The sequence below is a fragment of the Echinops telfairi genome, unplaced genomic scaffold (genome assembly GCF_000313985.2).
Source record: "Echinops telfairi isolate 266 unplaced genomic scaffold, ASM31398v2 ScPeMD7_1;HRSCAF=3_0, whole genome shotgun sequence".
Lineage (NCBI taxonomy): Eukaryota > Metazoa > Chordata > Mammalia > Afrosoricida > Tenrecidae > Echinops > Echinops telfairi.
This window is the reverse complement of record NW_022103896.1, coordinates 47,246,889-47,263,043: the sequence shown is the minus strand read 5'-3', so window position 1 is coordinate 47,263,043 and position 16,155 is coordinate 47,246,889. Positions and strand designations below refer to the sequence as shown.

The 16,155-nt window shown below is 43.8% G+C and overlaps 1 protein-coding gene across 3 annotated transcripts in view; it reads right to left on the bottom strand.

Annotated features, from left to right (window-relative positions):
• Positions 1-16,040, bottom strand: part of RUNX1T1 (RUNX1 partner transcriptional co-repressor 1) — a 181,555-nt gene extending 165,515 nt beyond the window's left edge. Inside the window, exon 1 of one of the 3 annotated variants that reach the window (XM_045286061.1) lies at positions 15,997-16,040. The gene's annotated coding sequence lies outside the window, so the exon portion shown is untranslated. Of the gene's footprint in view, positions 1-7,918; positions 8,024-8,263; positions 8,346-15,996 lie in introns of those variants that run through there. The other 2 variants (XM_045286069.1, XM_045286064.1) reach the window with 2 other exon arrangements.
• Positions 16,041-16,155: the final 115 nt, after the last annotated feature.

The following is a 16,155-nucleotide window of genomic DNA, read 5'->3' as shown; positions in this document are numbered from 1 at the left end:
GATTGCATGTTTTCCCCTTGTAGCCACCTCAAAGCTTGAATAAGTCCATGGAGACCAATGACATTTAGTTTTCCATTTTGACCTGAAATGACCTATCTACTCTTACTTACACAAAAGGGTGGAAACCCACTGTCTGTATTTATTTACCATCAGAGGTCGAACTTGGATCCAATTTCCAAATAAATCTACCTAGTGGTGAGAATAAAAATGAGTAAAGAGGCTGGGTGAGTCATAAACAAGACTTGTCTGACACTTGATGAAAGTTACAGACTCCTAACAGTCACTCAAAAAGGAAGACTTTCACAGGAAACAAGGATTACTAAGCCAGTCTGATAAACATCACAGTTCTAGTCCCAATATCATCTGCTGTTCTTCCCAGCTGTGTTTGCTCATCACTGTGTACATAACATATGCATTGACTCAGAAAATAAACTAGCAGTCAGTCTCTCATGACCTGTTGGATAGCTCTCTTCTTCTACACCTGGAGGCGAGGAAAAGAAGCATAGTCCTTGCTGCCACCAAAGAGACCCACTAACTTTCTAAAATTTTGCATTTAAAGCACAACTTGCACCATGTTTACAAAGTCCACTGGGGAATGGCGTCCCAATGTCTGATAATTTGCTTGCCAAATCGGATGTGCATTTGAGAAGCTTTCTGCAATGCTGTGTGCTACTTCCTTGGCACCAGACCCAGTGTCAGCACCCTCCTTTCCTGGTATCGTTATGCTCTGTTTGCCTACCTACACGTCGCTAGGTGCATCCTCTCCCAGAATCCAGAGGAGGGCCTTCTTGGATCTACGCTACAGTAGCATCCAAAGCTAGGGCTCTGTCTCATCACTGTCATTGTTGTTAGCTGCCCTAGAGTTAGCTCTGACGCATAGAGGCCCTACGTGTAACAGAATGGAACACTACCCAGCCCTGTGCCATCCTCACAACTTTGGCTATATTCGAGCCCATTGTTGAAGCTACTTCGTCCACCTATCTCATTGAGGGTCTCTCTCTGTCTCGCTCACCCTCTGCATCAGCAGTTCTCAACCTGTGGGTCGTGACCCCTTTGGGGGTCAAACGACCCTTTCACAGAGGTCGTCTGATTCATAACAGTATCAAAATGACAGTTGTGAAGTAGCAACGAAAACAAGTTTATGGTTTGGGGGTCACCACAACATGAGGAACTGTATGAAAGGGTCGCTGACTTAGGGAGGTTGAGAACCACCGCTCTCCATGAAGCAGGACCTCCTACATTCACTGTCCTTCTACTAAGCATGACGTCACTTCTCCAGGACCCCGCCCTTCCTGACAACTCATCTAAGGGAGGTGAGAAGAAGTCTTGTCATCCTCACTTCTATGAAGCATTCCAGCGGGACTTCTTCCAAGAGATTTATTTATTCATTCGTCTGGCAGTCCATGAGATAGTCAATATTCTTCAATGATATCATAATCCATAGACATCAATTATTCTTTGGTCTTCTTTATTCCTTGTCGAATTTTCACATGAAAATACCATGACTTTGGTTTAGTACCCCTTAATCCTCAAAAAGACATTATTGGGGTTTTTTTTCTTGAGACATTATTGTTGTTTTGTTAACACTTTAAAGAGGTTTCTTTTTTTTTTCCCCAGTATATTTGCCCAGGGCAATATGTAATTTGACTCCTTGACTGTGGCTGGTTGATTGTAATTCACTCCTTCCTAGTTTTCTAATTAACTTATCACCAAAGTACATCCAACTCACCACTGTTGTGGCAATGTTCCCCCTCCTATCATCTGTCCAGGTGCGTTTTTATTTTATGTTAATTCTCGATAAATCTAAACACTTATTAAGTATACTCAACTGGATTGTTTTTATTGTTGTAAAAACATAGATAATAAAACAACATCTGTCCATTGAACATCTTTCAGGTGTACAATTTGGTGACATAATTACATCAGTCAATATCTTTTGCCAAATTTCCCATCACTGTAGACAGAAATACAACACTCCAACGACGATTTCAGCTTTCCCCTTAGCTCTCACCAGTGCCGGTAGCAGCATTTTCTTTGTGGCCATTTATCTCTTGAGCTTTCTAAGTTTTTGAAAATGTTTTTGGATACGCCATTCAATCCATTCAAAAAATGTACCAACCAACTATAATCACGCTGTATGTATATATAAAACTTTCTATTTGGTGATAAACAAAACTTCACTCGGATAAAGAGATAAAGATTTCTACAACCTATGAAACCAGGTTTCTAACAATCTATAAAAGTAACAAGACTACCAAGTCTTGCCCAATCATGGATATCTCTAGTATACAAAAGAAGTTTCTATCGCCAAACTTGAGTGGTGACACAATGCTCAGTTCGATCAAATTCTAAGAATGAAACATAGCTCCTAAGTTCCAAAGAATTGCAGCCCAGTTCATTATTAACAATTGCACCAACTAGGATCAAACTTCATACAATAATGCTGTATTTTAATCTCCTACAGAAATTTTACAAAGAAAAGTTTAAATAGCAAGGAGTTATTTGGTAATAATTGGATTTGCAAGCACTGTGAGAAGTAACTGTAGATTTTTGCTTCAGAAAAAGCAATTGGACAATTTTTCAATCTTTCCCACCTAAGTTCTGAGTCTAGCCAAATGACAAGCCCCTATTATTTAAATAAGCTATAAAACATTAGAGAGGTCATTTTTTCAATGTCCCACATCACTTCGGTCCAGGCTTGAACCTGCATGGCCTACAAACATGCCTGGTGAACAGAGCCTATTATCCCCATGATTTGGCCGCTAGCCCTTGCCTACTGCTCCCAATCACAGAAGGAACCGTGAGTGGGAAAGATAAAAGTTATTTTCCCTTCAGCAACTTTCGTTCATCCACACGACATGAAGGGGTCTCTTCCTCCATCAGTCACCTCTGAGAAAAGCAGAGTAACAACTGCCATTTTAGACTATCATCGAAATTACAAGAGGGCTCTGGAAACTGGCTTCCGACTCACAATGCTACGTCTTCACAATGGAGAACAGTGACAATGTAGCAATGCTCTATTTCCCAATTATACTTGGATTAATACTCCCTTCTATTTGGAATTTTAAATAGGATTTTTTTTCATGCTTCTAATCATGAAAAATTCCCCTAAAGCTTACCCTCTTTGCCATATTCTTATGTGAGGATATATCAGAGTCATATACCCATCAGACATATTAGAGTTGGCATACCTACCCTTCATTTTACTCCTAACAAATTCACCTGAGGACTGGGATGCACCCATCAGGCCAACAAGTAATCCAGGCCCTGGAATGGGGACCCAAGTTTGCCTACTCATCAGGGGAATTCAAAAATGCCAGGTCTGACTTTTTATAACAGAATGGTTTACATGGTACCATGCAATCACAAAGCATTTCTTTCTAGAACATGTTGCAGTAACCCTCACTTCTTAATTTAAGAAGTGACCAGGAAGTTAGACTTAACCCATGAGGAGGAGCTGAGATCAAGTGATCAGGGCCTAAGAAGACCAGGCAGAAGACAGCTTCAGGGTGGAAGACAAAATCAACAAAGGGGGCAGATAGATTCTCAATGCCGATTTTTAGGTAGGGGCACAGGAGACAAAAAAAGAAAGAAAGAAAGAAATGGATACTTGATCATGGTTGCATGGGAGACTACCAAGCCAGGTATTCAAAGGATGGCCCTAATTACTAGAATGCAGGAACAATGTAGCTAATTAAGTTTTGGAATACATGCAAGGAAGCTTGAGTTTTCCTGGCAATAGGTCAAGCCTGTAGAGCAACTGCAGCCAGAGTCTTTGCATACAGGGCTTGGGGGAGCTCTTTGAGGAGAAGAAAATGAAATTATGGTTAATCACTACTTGCAATAAATAATAAAATGCATGTGAAGGTTCATGCCAGGCTCACTGCACGCCAGTTCCTCTCCTCTCTTCCAAGAACCACAACTATGTGGCAGTAGGCGAAAGCACGCCCTAATGGGGTCCATACCCATGAGACCATCACATTCCCCAAGGGTCAGACTGTTGGAAACACAGGAGCCAACGCCCCATGTGCCCTCTGCATTACGTTTCCATAGTGTGGGCATCCTGAAGAACCTCTTCCCCCAACAACGTTTTGCCTTAGAAACCTGGACCAATCTGTGGCCTGCAAAACCAAATGCCCTATTTCTTCATAAGTCACATTTTGCAGGCACTCATAAGTCAAACGATTAAAGAGATGCATTTTAAGCAGCTTTTTCTCAGTCAGTGGACATGCTAAAGGTCTTAGGCAGCACTGAGAGTCTTAAACTTTTGTTTGAAATAAGGTTGCATGCCATGAACATCAACACGGGACATGCCTGGGTATTCATTTATCAGTGGCTCTGAAGTAAGATCCTGGCCATCACTGCGTAAAGTATGAACATTTTGAAAGAGCTCCCAGAAGGCTTCTCTGTAGATGCCACAGAACGGACTGTGGTTTCAAGACTGAATCTGGCCTTGGCACAAAAATGATTCATTAGAAGATCACGTACCAAGACGATGGGTTTCTGTTTAAAAATAATAGTAATATTAACCCTGAAAACTTGATTTAGTATCACTTCCTGAGAATGGCAGGGTAGTTGGTGCTGTACTGGGGAATACACCCAAATGCCTGCCAAGGTCTCTGAAAGGTATCCCATCATCATATGCCACAAGTAAGCTGCAAATTAGAAATCCCATTCCTCAAAAGCATTATTTTTTGGCTGGCCACATTCATGTAGTTAGAGGCACATACTTAATACTGCTCTTCAGAGTGGCTCTTCTTCTAAGTCGGTGCTTCAGAAGAATCAGTGCATGTGTTAATGCTTGAACATACTAAAATGTCACCATGTCCGTTTTCCCTTTTGATGGATTCCTGAAATATCCTGGGTTGATCTGTGAAATGTGTCTGGCAATTCAAGTGTGAAGCTATAGGCTATATGGCCTCTAATTGATCCTAAGCAGTGATCACGTCTCACCCTGGACAAATTGCTACAGCCACAAGTCAGTCCTCCTGCTGCAATTCTGGATTGAGTCAATATTGAATGAACCTTCTCCAAATTTCAATAGTCTTCCTCCTACCTTAATTCCCGATGCCCATATTTTACATGGTTAACAAAACTATTCACTCTCTTATCATAAGGAAGAAGTCTGTTTTATTGTGATTATTTAATAAATGTAAGAGTTTTCTTTTTAATTAATACTGGATACTTTAAAAATAACATGTCTTTCCAAGAAATATCAGTAGTCAAATGCATCCATTTTTTCCCCCTCTCTACTGTGGTGTATTCCCTGTCCATGAAACTTATTTGATTAGCAGTGCTATAGAAGCTAGGGCTTTTGTATGCAGGCACTCAAGCATAATTTAATCATTTTATTTAAGCATGAAAAAAATTATTCTGAAAGCCCTGTTAGGTAAAATATCCCTGATTAGCTTAAACTTACATTTGCAGGTATTTTAAAGGTGAAATAAATCACAGAATGCTCAGTATGCAATAGAGTAGTGTTAACTTTGTTAAAACAGTAGTTAAGTTAAAAATTGTAGTATGAGAAAATGTAAGGAGTAGCTACCTCATTTTAGAGAAATATATTTAAGCAGGTTATCTTAAGATGAATTTTGTTTTGCGCAAACCCTTTTTATATTACCAGGATTTTCACTTATGAAAATCTCTTTTATAGTCAAACAAGATCAGGTCCTAATTGCATAATACCATTTATCTGCTGGGGAGAAAAGTGCCAACAAATGAAAATGCACATTAGGCAAGTGATTGTCAGAATAGAAAATTGCTTTTTTTTTATTTTTATTTTTTGTGGGGCTTTTTTTGTTTTGTTTTTAAATAACCCACTCACATTAACAAAAGATTGCAGTAGCTTCCAAATTATAGGGTGTTATTTTTAGTGGAAGTAGTTCAATATTCATATTGGAGCAGATGTAGCAGTTTAACAAAACAGCTCTTCAAATCCTGCACAAATTGAAAACAGGAAAACTGATTGCATTTTCTCTTATCACTTTCCTTTTCTGAATTGACACTTTTGGCCTTCTGAGAATTTACACGTGGCTTTCATCTCAACAGCACCTGCTGATCAAATAGAAACCTACCATTTTTATGAAAATGGTAGGAAGGACTAGTTTCGTTCTAAACATTGTAAAGGCCATCCATTGCCTACTTGATGGCAACAATTGCCATGTGTAAGAAGCATTTATAAGAGTGCCATGTGTTTATAAAACTTTAAAAAATATGTTAAGTCCCTTCTGGTTTTTTTCTCCCGTATTCCCTTTTCATATGGTTCAAATTGCTGGGACTCACTATCTGTCTAATACCAACTTTTACTCTGCAAAAAATATACAAAATGTGAAAAGGGGTACATTATACTAAGAAAATAACAAATAATATTTTCTTTCCCTCTGCTTGGAATGTATCTGAATTTCTATACATGTGTCTATGCATGCACAGGGGCATGACATACACAGCCCTCCCTCCCCCCTTGTTTTTTGCTCTACAATTACAGGTTTTATTTTTGAAGCAACTTTATGCTTCCTTTTTATCAGACATAGATTTTACCAGGTGCTTGAATGCTTGAAGTGTCCAGACTGGGAAGAAATAGCTGCCACCCAAGAAAAGGCCAGTAGGCATTTCAGTGATGTGACCCACCACTCACTGTAAATACCTCCTGGGAAGGTAATGGCAAATCTTGAAAATGGGTATCCTTATCAGTAAGATTTGCAAGATTGGTGACTAGGCTGCTTCCCAAATAAACATAAAAGTGTGGCACACATGTGGCTGTTCTAGCCAATCCTTGCTCAAATGAAGGAGGCTTCTAAGCCACTTTATCCGTGAGTATTTCAGCCACAAGCGCTGTGCCCTCCTAACCTAAAGGACTGCAGCTACTCTGTTCCCATTCTGCCAGGGGGATAAGGTATCCCGAAGGCAGAAACGACACCCAGTAATATATGTGCCATGCTGGCCAGTTGGTCTGTGAATTTCAATGTTTCATCATGCTCACTGAGGCAGCAGCAAACCTGAAATGTCAATATGTTCTGTCAATGGAAGTGAAATAATGGGACTCTATTGTCTTACGCAATCGATCTGCTGCTGTCAACAAGGAAACATGCCCCCCTGGCTTTAAACAAATTTTAATTAGGCTTTTAGTTACTGGATCATAGCTATCTATCTATGAAAACACTTAGCTTGACAAGGTGTAGGAGGCAAAACAAGCCTTTCCCCCCACTTTGCTTCCTTTTAAGAGCCCCCTGAAGTTGACACTTTAGATTTTAGAAATACACTCATGAGTCGATAAAACACTTTTTAAAAAAAGAAAGGAAGAGAGCAACAAACCATCTCGAGACACAAAAATTGCATGGTTCAAATCCAAATTACAGCTCTATATAACAGACTGGGACTGATTGCTCTTCTTTCTAGACAGAATTGAAATCATCCTATAATATCAACTAATCCCATTATTAAAAGTAGGTCTCATTTACTTTCCGCACAAAATCAAGCACCATAAGTATCAAGTCATCACGCCTTCAAAATAACACAGAACCAAACACTGGCGATCCATTCCAAAGGCTCAGCTCCTCAATCCTGAACAGAGAGGGGATGGGGACCCAAAGAAACTCTGCTGACAATGAAGTCAGTGGGTGCCTGGAGCCCAGAAGGGCAGGCAGTAAGGTAAAGAGGCAGTAAGACATGGTGCCGATCAACATTGCGGCTCAATTCCACAGCCCATTATTGCACCAGAAGGCTGTGGGTCTCACCTTAAAATAAAAACAAAAACGAACTAATCAAGTTGTTAAACAGCTTTTCCTCTCCCTTCCTCATCCAAAGGCTTGAGCATCCAGTCAATAAATAATCTATTGTTCCCCTTTATCGAGCCTCTTTAAACCTATTCAGACTGGCAAAACTAAACCCAATTAAAGATAAGGCCCTCCGGTAATCTCACCTCGGAGCGTCCTGTCTGGATAGCAGAGGTGATGGGAGATAGCATCAAGGCCAGGGCTGCTGCCTCCTCCTCACCCCGTGCAACAAAAGACAGAGTTCTCTTTCTCCCTCTGCTAATCTTTAAATGTAAATTCTCTCCACCAGCTAAGAGGAGCGACAGATAACATGTTACATCTTCACTTCTCCTGGTCTTATCGACTTCTGAATCATTTGGAAAGGGAGAGAGGGAGAGGGAAAAGCAGCCTCCCCGCGCTCCCCCTCCCCCCACTCCACCCCCTTTCCACTCCTCCTTCCTCCCTGCCGGCTCCCCCTCCCCCCTCCCCCCTCCCCTGTTCACGGAGATTACCTTCTGGCAAAGCAGCGCAGGAGAGGCGGCCGCAGCCGAGGCGGCACCCAGACCACGGCTTTGTATTCATTAAACACACATCGGAGCTTATCAGAAGTAAAAGGCTTGTCAGGATGGCACATTGTGTGTGAGTGAGTGTGTGAGCGCAGGAGGGAGAGGAGAGGAGCCAACGTGCATCAGGGTGATTACAATATCAGCAGGGCCCAGATGGAGGCAGGAAAATAAACAGAGGGTGCGTGTGAGACAGAGCAGGAGTGGGAGAGAGAGGAAAAGTGGGAGAGAGAGAGAGAGAGAGAGAAAGAGAGAGAACACAGGAAGGAGACTAGAAACGAAAAGGGATGATGTGGGCAGGGGCGCAAGCCCCAAGATGGGGTTGTCAAGTCTGGACAAGCTCCCCCACGGCTGGCAGACTGTCAGGGCCAGGATTAGGGGTCACTTACACTCTAAATCTGTCCCCTCATTCCCCTGCCCAGCCAGAAAAAAAATGGGGGGAGGGCGGGGGTGGTGGTGGTGGTGGAGATTCAGACTAGCAGAATGCTTGTATTTCCCCCACACCTGGGCTAGACTGGGTCCCTTCTGCAGGGTCTCTCCAGATCAGAAAGGATGAAAAACTGAGCAAAACAATGAGACTTTCACCATCTCAGCCCCCACCCAAATAGTCACAATTTGCAAAACAGACCTAATGAGTCCAGGCAGACCTGCAGTGGGCCGGTCTAGCCCTTTTGGATGCAGTCCCCAATAATCCTAACAGCACCCCCCACCACACACACACACACAAATAGAAATGGACCAGACAAAATAACTGAGCCTTCCTTCCCTGGCGTTTCCACACATCCCTGCAGAAGGCCTGTGCAGCCAGCATTTCTCAGTGGAAAGGAGGACCACTTGTGATTGGTAGCTACAGGTGACTCCTAGGCACCTGCTCCACCTCCAGAAACCATGTGGGGGAGAGGGTCCCTGATGTATACAATTGGAGAGTCTGTTCTGGAGGTGGGAGATGGGAATGAAGGCAATCAATCTGAGCCTGAGCTGGCTCACAGCTTTACCCACCCAGAGCCTGAGAATCAATCAAGAACAAGCAGGAGGCGAATGCTCATCCGTCCATCACACCAGAGCCCACCCTCCCCTTTCCCATGGGGGGTGGGGGGAGGTGAGATACACCGGAGGAGTCCCTTGGGGTCCCCTTTTCACTTTTAAATGCTCCCATCAGAGAATCTGAACATAAGATCAGATCCCTAATGGAGTACAGATAATGCCACCAAGGCCAGTATCTTCATGGGCAGGAGTGGGGTGGGGGTGGGGGGTATTTGGATGCACTGTGTTTCAAGGCACCAGAGCTTGGTTAAGAAGCTGCCTGCAGGATGGATGGAGGGTTCAGAACGGAGTGGCCAATAAACTCTATGATTTTTCATGGTGCACACACAGCAGGCAGCTTCAGCTGCTGTGAAGCTTGAGGGTTATAAGACAGCGTACACATGGAGCACTGATATAAAGGACCAAAATGGTCAAGAGGAAGGGTCATTCTAGAAAGTGTGTGGGGGTGAATGGGGTGAATGGGGTGTTCAGAGAAGCAAGGCGACCAGCAGCCCCCTCTTAGAGAAGACAATTTGAGAAGCCCTTTGGATAATTAGGAGAGGCTTTGTTTAACCAAGTACTCCCCTCTCAACCACTTAGCCAAAATAAAATGGTTTTATGTGCAGTGGACCACCTTCCAATGCCATGCTCCCATCACGGAACTGTGATGGGTAATGCCAAAGGGAAAAAGCTGGCCATGGTGAGGGGAAGGGGATGTGTGAAAATCCTGTCATGCAATGGGTATCAGCCAAAAGGGGGGCTGCCACAGTCTTCCAGGGAGCCAGTATTGTGAAAAACCTCTTGGCATCACTGAGAGCAAGGTGGTATTTCCCCTTAACGCTTCCAAGTGACCAAGTTCACTAGTTGGGGAAGGGTACCAGGTAGGAAGTAACTCCCTTGGCTTGGCTGTAGTACCAAATTGAGTGAAGTCTACATGAGTGAAAATCTGTTATTCTTACATGTTTCAAATTTGCTAACTGATGTCTGGGGCATCGTTTTAGCTCACATAAAAGGCCCCCCTTTCACCCTTTCTCAGGGTTCTAGAAAAGAGCATTCTGAGTAATCAGGAGCAACTACCCAGCCTTTCCCTTTATTCCCACCTCCACAAGTCACATTTGACTTGAATCCTTTGGACACAGACTCTACACCAACATCTGTGAGCCCAGGCCAAGGCTAGCAAGAAATCACACAGCTCTGGCAAGTGCTCAGTGCCTTTTGCCATCACAAGTTCTCTTCTTAGAAAACTACGAAAACAGTGCACTAGTGACTGCTTTCAAACGCAGCAAAGGCTTTACATTTTTCATTAAAAGGCGGTCCAAACACTGGCAGCAAAAAGCAAACTGTTCCTAAGCTACTCTGCCCAGGCTCTTCTTTTGCAAAGGCGCTGTATTTCTATTACTGCCTGGTTTGGTCATTGACTTCTGGCTCACAGTTACAGAAAAGATCAACCAACTCGCAAATGGGAAGACTCCATGACTCTCTTCCAAAGGAAACACTTTGCTGCAAAGCTTTCAATTAAAATAAATAAATAAAATAAAGCAGTGTAATAATCAAGAAGTATAATCACAGAATAAATGTACAACAGAAAGTGGTTTCTATAATCACAGCTGTGTCAAGGTCCAGGCAGCAGCCTAGAAATCTTAATTTCAACTAGTTCTTTTCTTAATAATAGGTTACCTTCCTATAAAAGCAAGAAGTCCATCTGCCCTAGGCAGATAAGTTTTGAAGCATTAATTCAGATAAAAATCTAGCATTTTCTTTCTTTGAGTCTGTGAATTGTAGTGTGCTATAATGTGAGAATTCCAACATATGACCATTATGGCATAATATCTCATTGCTCAGCTTGTCATTATTTCATTTGTAATTCTTATGTTAATTATGTTCATAATTACTATAAACAGATGTGGTAGACATTCATGTGACCTTTTATTGCAGAATGCATTCCTCGCTCATTTCCCTTTAATTTCTCATGTATGTGAAGCTGAAATGCAATGGGGGCAGGGGAGAAAAAAAGCTCTCTTGATTTTTTTAAATGTTTTATATGCATAAGTTAAAACGGAATCGACTCTCTTCCACTTCATCTGCCTTTCAGAATATCAGAATATTATTAATGTCTACGCTTCTTTTGAGCACATTTTTAAACTGCACACGGAACCTCAGTGCTGCTCACTAAATTGTGACTCTGCATGCCAAACAAAGGCTAGCATCCGTGTCTAAGTTGTCTTTTTTTTAATCAAATGTTAACCCAGCAGAATTCTGCTTCCAAACGAAGTGCCTAGCAGCCACATAGCGATTTATTCACTCATAATTCAGCCATCGCCCTCTTTACATAAAACACATTTACAATAAAATCAGTATGGATTTCATTAGCTGAAAACCTCCTCAAATTTCATTTCTTTGGCCCTAATCTATAATTAGTGTGGACAGACAGGTGCAAACCCTTCTCTTCTACAGATGGCTACTGGAAATGGTGCAAGGTAGCTCCTTCTGTTTAAACAACACAGAGATAACCTGCTCTGTCTTATCACTTACAATTACCTCCATTAAACTCAATGAATGTTTGCTTTCATAAAATGTTCGCTGTTCTTTAAACATTATTTAGGAACTCTTATACTAATGGCTGTAAGAAAGTGAAGTTGGAAGGTGTTTCTTTAGATGATAATAATAAGGACTTGACTCTGGATAAAATGTCCTTTTGCTGGATAGTACACTGAGGTTCACAAAGGTGTTTTAGTTGATAAAAAACATTTGCTAGGTCTTTGCCTACATACGGTTCCATGATGCATTTCTAAAGGCATTTAGGTTTTTAAAAAATGTAATTGATTAAAAAAAATTGGGTGAAGACTCACATTTCCCCTGCAGTTTAGAAATACAAAAATGTAAATTATCTTTTCTCTTAAAAATCTGCTCGTTGACATATGTAACTTTTAAAGTCCAGATTCTTTTAGGCATTTGCCTCAATTTCAGCTAGATTGTTCTGAAAGGTGACTGGATTTCAAGGAGCCACAAAAATCATAATTTTAAGGCCTATTTTGAAAATGACTATAAATGTAAGTGCAGGCAGCAAGCACAAGTTTTTAAAATTCCATAATAAATAACTGCTATAAAGCCAGGGTTCACTTCATCCTGCTTCTGCCATCAATAAAGCCTGTGAATCAGTATAAGATGAATAAAGTACCCATAAAACAAAGAACTTTTAGATGCTCAAACAGGAACAAATAAATAGTCTTTCTCACTGAACTTACATAACTTACAGTAATAGGCTCCAGCAAAATGCAACTGACTCATTTTTTTTCACATGCAAATCCTGCAGGTGCCAATTTTTCAGAGTGCTTTGCTATGAAGGGCTATGTTGCCTGCATAAAACCTCAATGAAGAAGGCTTTGCATTCAGTGCCTGTCAGCTGATGTTCATATCAAAGCAGTGAGAAACAGGATTTGACAGTGAAGAATGTCCCAAACTGAGGATCACTGACCAGCACTCCTATTGGAAGCAATCCCCACCCCCCTTGTGATCCTTTCTCAATGTTTAAGGGGAAAAATGGAGGGGGGGGGGTCTTAAACTAAACTTCTTTTACAATAAAATAGATGATAATGGAGCCTTACATTTCTGTTCTTCTTGGCAACTTATGAAGAGCTCTTTAATTTGCAAATGCTTAGAATCACACCCTCAATAGGAGAGCTCAGCATCAAATGCTAGAGCAACATTTTCTCTCTCTGAGAGGGAAAGTCATTTAAAAATACGTTTTAAAGGCAGTAGTCCTGGAGCTGAGATACATACTGTCCTACTATGCCCAGCACCTTGCAATTGAATAGTTGGCAAGGCATTGTAAATAAAGTGCTTCGTAAAAGGAAGGGCCTTTAGATCACATTATTACCAAGTATTAATGGGACACAGAGACAAAGTCTACAAAGGAAAATATCAATTCAAAGACTTCTGGTCTGGGCTTTAAGTTGTCCAAGCACTAAAAAAAAAAAAGAGAGAGAGAGGAAAAGAAAGAAAAAAAAAGAGGGAAAAAACCATTTTCTCTACTGGAACTGGACACTGGAGAAGCAAATACTGAAATTCCCATCCATACTATTTGATTTTCCCAAGAAAGTGAAACCTTGCCTGCATGGTTTACAGTAAAACCATTAATGCTTAAATGGAGACATTCAATATAAAGTGTTTCCTCTTAGTGTATACCCTTTGATAAAGTCCATTTTTATGTATCTAGAATGAACCCAATTGTTTGGCTACTTTGTTGGAATTTTGTCTTTTAAAGAATGAATCAAAGAAATGTCAAATGCTAAATACAGTGCAAGTAAAAAAAAAAAAAAGATAAACTTCAACTTCCTCAACATCCATCCTGACTGTAAAAATAGAAAGGAAGGTGGGGGGCAGGGGGAACCTGGATTAAACAGGTTCCCTCATTAAAATTAGGTGAGGCTATTAAGACCTCCTGTGGAAAAGTAACCATCAGTGAAAGAAAGAAGAGAAAACAAAAGAAAATCAGATAACCTTATCTGTGTTATCTGCAAGACACCATAACATTAAAACTAGCCTACATTTTAAGGGGAAAACCAGGGAGGAAATGCATAAAATTCCGAATCTGCGACTGTTCCTATACATCGCAAGTGAAATAAAGACCCAGGTGAGGGTTCTGATGGTTTCAGAAACAATGGTGTCTGCGGACCCTTTCTAGGGAAGTGCCGGACAGGGGAAACTGTGCGTCAGCGGAGAGTTACTTGGGCAAGGCAAAACGGTGCAATAAACCAAACAGAGGCCTCCACCACTAACAAACCGTTCATCACAGAGAAGCTGGTCAATTTGTATTCTAGTGTGTGAGGACTCCCTGGGCACAGACCCAGTTCCACTCCTGTTCTATGCAAAGGAGGGAGTGATACTAAAAGCCACCGAGAGCACTTAAAAACGGTACAGATGTTTAAAAGGAGACTAGGGGAGGGGGGGTAAGTGGGAGGGGGGTGCATAGAAACCCTGTAAAACAGATTTCAGTTAACCCAGAAGGTAGAAAGAAAATGCTTTGGTCAGCAACTCGACCTTTATCAGGGGATAAATCAATTTGCAACAGCTGTGGACAGCCATTTATATAGAGGCCCTGGGCAGATTAATTAAGGGAAGCGAAGTTAAAAATTCAAAGGGGCTCGGAGTTACATTAAGCACATGCAGTTGGCCTGTCGCGGCCTCCCCAGCTCTGTAGGTCTTCCCTCCTTCGTCCTGCCCTCCGTTCGGATTCGGCAGGACGTGTCCCAGCTATGCCCTAGCGGAGGGTTTCCAGATTCCCTGGAAGCAGCGGTCGGGCTGCGCAGCACGTTGAGATTTGAGGTATCCATTCTTGAAGAGAATTCAAGAATGAAAATGCAGAAGTAAAATGGGGTGTGACTTTTCACTGTCCCTTAAAACAAAAGCTTTGCGTGGCATAAGAAGACCGAAGAGTTGCGGGACTCCCCGGCAAATCCTCCAGCCGAACGACCTTTGGGGGAGGGGGGCGGAAGCCACTTATTTTTAGTAAACAGTCCTGGTTCACAAATATACTTCCTGGACTTTCGGGAATCCGAGTTCTCAAAACTTTGCTAAGGGTGACCGCCCTGATTTAAAAAATAGAAAAGAAACAAGAAAGTTCGCCCCAAAATGGATTGGGGCGTTTTGTGCAGACATCCCCGTGGGGGCTTTTCGAGGTCCAGATCGCCGCAAGGTCAGCCCCCGGAGAGGGCTCTGCAGTCTGCCAACCAACTCCCACCTTTCAGATTGGCAAAGCTGCCAAGAGGGCGGCGGGGCCCCTGGCTGGTCCACATTGGCCCTGGGGTGGGGGTGGGGGTTCTGGGGGGGAAAACGAAGACATTCCCTGGACGCGGCGCCCCGTCGGGGCTCCCCGGGCGAGGTGCGTGGCAGAAGGCGCTGCAGGCTGCGCCCCGCGCGGGGAGCGGCGGACCCCGAGTCTCGGCTGCGAGGACAACACCCGGGGGCGGGAGGGGGCGCGCAGGGGTCGGAGTCGAAGGGGCTCTGCCCACTGGCCCAGCGGAGCCCTGGTCGTGCTCGGCTGCACATCCACGGCCGCTCTGGGGTCGCCGCCGACGCGGCACTGGCAGCCCCAGCCTCGCTCACCCCCGAGAGCGGCGGGCAAAGTTGGCCGGGAGCCTGGGGGCCGCCCAGGGAATGCCCACCCTGGTCGCAGCCGGGTCTCCGAGCGAAGCCTCTGCTTGGCCTGCTCCTACAGCTTTTCCAGAATCGACAACCAGGCTTTCTCCTGCCGTGGAAACAACACGATGCCGTTTCAGGGTCACCTGCCAAACGCATCGTGGCACCCGGACCAGTTGTTTTCTCCAAAAGTAAAGGATGGGGGGTCTGGAAGGATCCCCTGCTCACATATGGTGATCACGGAGAGGACAGGAACAGTCTTTCAAAACGAAAGCATTGCGGGCGATTCAATGGTCAAAAACTCCATCCTGGACCGACCCTCCAAGTTCACTGTCATCGCCGACGGAGTTGCTTCCCCTTTCCCCCGGTGCGCAGTCCTGCCCCTGGCCCCGCGGCGAGGACCGCCCGGAGCCTCCGGGCCCAGTAGTCCACACGCAGCTGACGGTCCTCCTCCCCATCACGAATAACCATGGCCGGGGGCCCGTCCCCGCCGCCCGCCCAGCCCTGCCGCGGCCACTTACACTGCGCAGGGCCGGAGAGTCCCACCATCCGCCACCGACTCCGAGCTGCAAATCACACTTCCGTCGTCTGGGCCCGCCCGCCGCGCGAGGGGCGAGGGCGCGGCGCCGCTCCCCTAGGCGGGCCACGGGGTCCGCGGCCACCCGCCACGCGCGCTCCCC